Source organism: Papaver somniferum, chromosome 6 (assembly GCF_003573695.1).
Source record: "Papaver somniferum cultivar HN1 chromosome 6, ASM357369v1, whole genome shotgun sequence".
Classification (NCBI taxonomy): domain Eukaryota; kingdom Viridiplantae; phylum Streptophyta; class Magnoliopsida; order Ranunculales; family Papaveraceae; genus Papaver; species Papaver somniferum.
In genome coordinates, this window is record NC_039363.1 from 56,933,381 (window position 1) to 56,936,882 (window position 3,502).

Genomic DNA, 3,502 nt, shown 5'->3' on the forward strand with positions numbered 1-3,502 from the left:
CATCAAATAGCTTTCAGTTCTTTGGCAAACCTTCCAAACCGAACATTCATTATACACGGTTTTGTGACCGAACCTATGAGTATAGTATTCTTTTGTATTTTGAAGACCTAAAGTATTTTGCTTGATTCTCAAGTTTTCTTAGCTTGAATCCTAAGCTAAGACTGGTTTGAAAACTATAAATAGAGCATCTCTGTCAACTGGGAAAATCAATCCCTGACACTTTGTGTCCTAGTTGATCCTAGAGTCGTCCTCTATTGACCTACGTTTCCCCTATGAAACGTTATTAGGTCTACGACTAAAATACTTCACTTTTGGGATTCGTGAAGCCAGGTCCGACTATCTTTACCTAGATATTTCTTGAATCCTGATCTAGCTTTTCGTAATCTCTTTCAGGCAAGATAGATAGTAATTGCAAAGTTCTCTTCATCTCAAACTTGGTGATTCCTCAAGATAGATATCTAAAGGCTGATCTTAGTTGATCTTTTGAAGATTGTTCTTGAGAGGTGGTTAAGAATCTAGGCCGCTCTTCATGAGTCGTAATTCCGGATTTGTGAGGTTTGATAGCTTTGTCTACTGCAAACAGATTTCCACACCTTGATCTTTGATTTAAATGGAAATCAAATAGGTTTATCTGTTAGAGGCAGATTGTTATTAAAAGTCTTTACTTCGTCTGAAGCAACTCTTATGATGTAAAGGACGTCAACTAAGGTAATAAAGTGCGTGGAACCTTACGAGGTTCAAGAGACGTAAGGATAGCGATTGTAACTGAATCGCTTGGTAGGTGGATTCGGTCTCAACTACATTCCCGTCTGAAGTATGATAGTAGGATAGTGTATGTAACGGCTTAATACAATGTGGTGTTCAATCTGGACGAGATCCCGGGGTTTTTATGCTATTGCGGATTCCTCGTCAACAAAATTTCTGGTGTCTTGTGTTTTTCCTTTTCCGCATTATATTTTTTATCTTTATAGATGGATTGACACAAGTTTGCACATATTCAATCTAAGTAGATACGTCTGCTTAATTGTAATCGATTACGAGACTAGTTTCTTATATAATTCGTATCTTGAAAGATAGATAACAAGTTTAATCACTTGGAAGAATTTCGATTGAATTATTTGGATACGACTAGGTTGATATTACATATTAATTTTTGAGATCATCCAAGTACTCTACTTAAAAATCAGGTTCACGGACCTTGTGTCTATATATATATATACACATACTGATTGAGTAGATGTTGAGATATTAACTTTATATACTTATCGTCAAGGATCCTTAAGTTGGTCTGCTCGCTATAGTATTAAGTTTGTCTATACATGTTGTCGAATGAAAAAGTTGGGTGTATTTGGTATTCCTTGCGTTTTCAATTGGTAACAGAGCAGGCAAAAATTGTTAACCTAATAATTCTGTGTTTGAAGCGATCTGTATTATGTAAAAGAGTGTAATTTATGTTGACGTATCACCAGTTTTTGAAAAACCTGTCTTTACAGACTCTGTTAATGAGACAGGGTCTTCCTCCGTCTCAAGAATAGATGAACCTTCGGTTCTCATAAAGTATCTATTGTGGATAATTGTTATTCCTATTATCTTACTGATGAATCTGATTCAAAAGTAGAAAGGGAAGCCTCCAAAGAAAGTGACGATATTCTTAGTCGTGTAGGAATTCAGGCTTCAAAGTTTAATAGGATGAAAACCAAAGTCAGCAATCTTATTGGTAAGGTTAATGAAAATGATTCAAAAATGAGGATTCTTCTTGAAGAAAAGGCTGAAGTAAATAATCATATTATTTTACTTGAGGCTCAACTTGAGAAAAACTCCTTGGATCTTCAACGTCTTCTGGAGACCCCTCCAACTCCATGTAGTATGTGTGAATCTGAGAAATTATCCTTATCAATGGCCACTTTATAAATAAAGGAGTTAGAAGATGTAATTTCCAATGAGATTCACAATGACTCGAGTAAATATCTTTTATCAGGTCATTCTTAAAGCTTTACTGCCTTGATTAAGGATGATCAGTAAATTTGCAAGGGAAAATCTGATAAAAGGTTGGTCAAATCCTTAACTATTGCTACTGTAAACCCTATTTTGAGTTACGGTTGAACAACATGCGGAGGCGTTATTGTGGAAGTAGCTAAACGGGACGTGACACGTCAGCTAGCATTATTGCTATTTATGCGTTTTGACTTTCCATCCGCTGAATCTCTCTGGAAGAATGGAAGAACTTGTTTTTCGGAAAAAGGGTTTTGGAATTCTTTCGGAGATTTTATTCATTCATCCAATTAAAGATATGAAATTATCGAAGCAGCATGAATGAAAGAATATTACTCAGTGAAGCATGGCTCCAGTCACATGAACAAAAAAAAACTGAAGTATCAAAAACATCTAGAATCTATGAAAGATTGTTTTTTTATGAAAGGAAATAATGAAATGGTAAAACTAATTGTCAAATATCAACGCCAAGGTCAACGGTGCCTCCACCAGAGTTCTCTCAAGTGCCTGCTCCAGCACCCCCTCCGGCAGCAAGCATCCCCTCCAGGAGCCGTTTCAGCATCAGTTTCAGTGCCCTTTCCAAATCCCTTTCCAACGGCTTCCCAATCATCCTCTCCAGCTACTGCCTCAACATCCTTTACAGTGGATTCCTCAACATCCTCTTCAGCAGTAGTTTCGGCATCCTCTCCAGAAGCAATTTCAATCTCTTTCTCGTGGGTCGCGCCGGCATCCTTCTCAGAAACTGCTCCAACATCCTCTGAGGATACTCCGGCTCGTCAACATCAAAATCAAGGATTACAATACCGTTATGAACAGGTTAATTAAACTTGTTTCCGCCTGGAGGTTTCTTAGGCTCGACCCTTCGCCGTTTCAGTCGGGCGGCGAACCTTTCAGCCCTGGCAGTGAGACGCTGAGATGCTTCATCACACTGAGACATCTCAACATGCTGGGACACTTTATCACGTCTCCACGTTCCTGCATGTCAACCGAAGCCATGAACGCTTGAGCACGCCCTCGAACAATGCGTAGATGAGATAGAGGCATACATTGTATAATCCGACCGGCCTCACGGAATAAAGGATCTATTTTGTTTAATACCTCTTGAAACGCAGAAACCCTGGGTTTGTCAACTTCAAAAAATTTCTCCGAAGAATTGAAAGAATAACCATCAGAAGTTCCCATCAAATACTACAGGAAAACATTATGTCTACATCAATGACCTTTGTGATGAAAGGAGACAAAAGGAAAACTGCAAGAAGATATGAAGCAATACCTAAAAGGGATGAGCGCAATCTTGTGGTGATTGATATGAAAAGAAAAGATCGAAGTGCTCTTTTATATCACACAAACTGATGAAACCTGAAAAATAAAACTCTCTCCCTGCCGTACATGAAGGCTCTAGATACGGGATATCAGCTGATTAGATACGTATCTATCACGGATGATTGACTCACCTGGGCTGCTGACGAAAAGAAGCTCGCCACCTTAAAATCAAATCCAACGAAGCAAG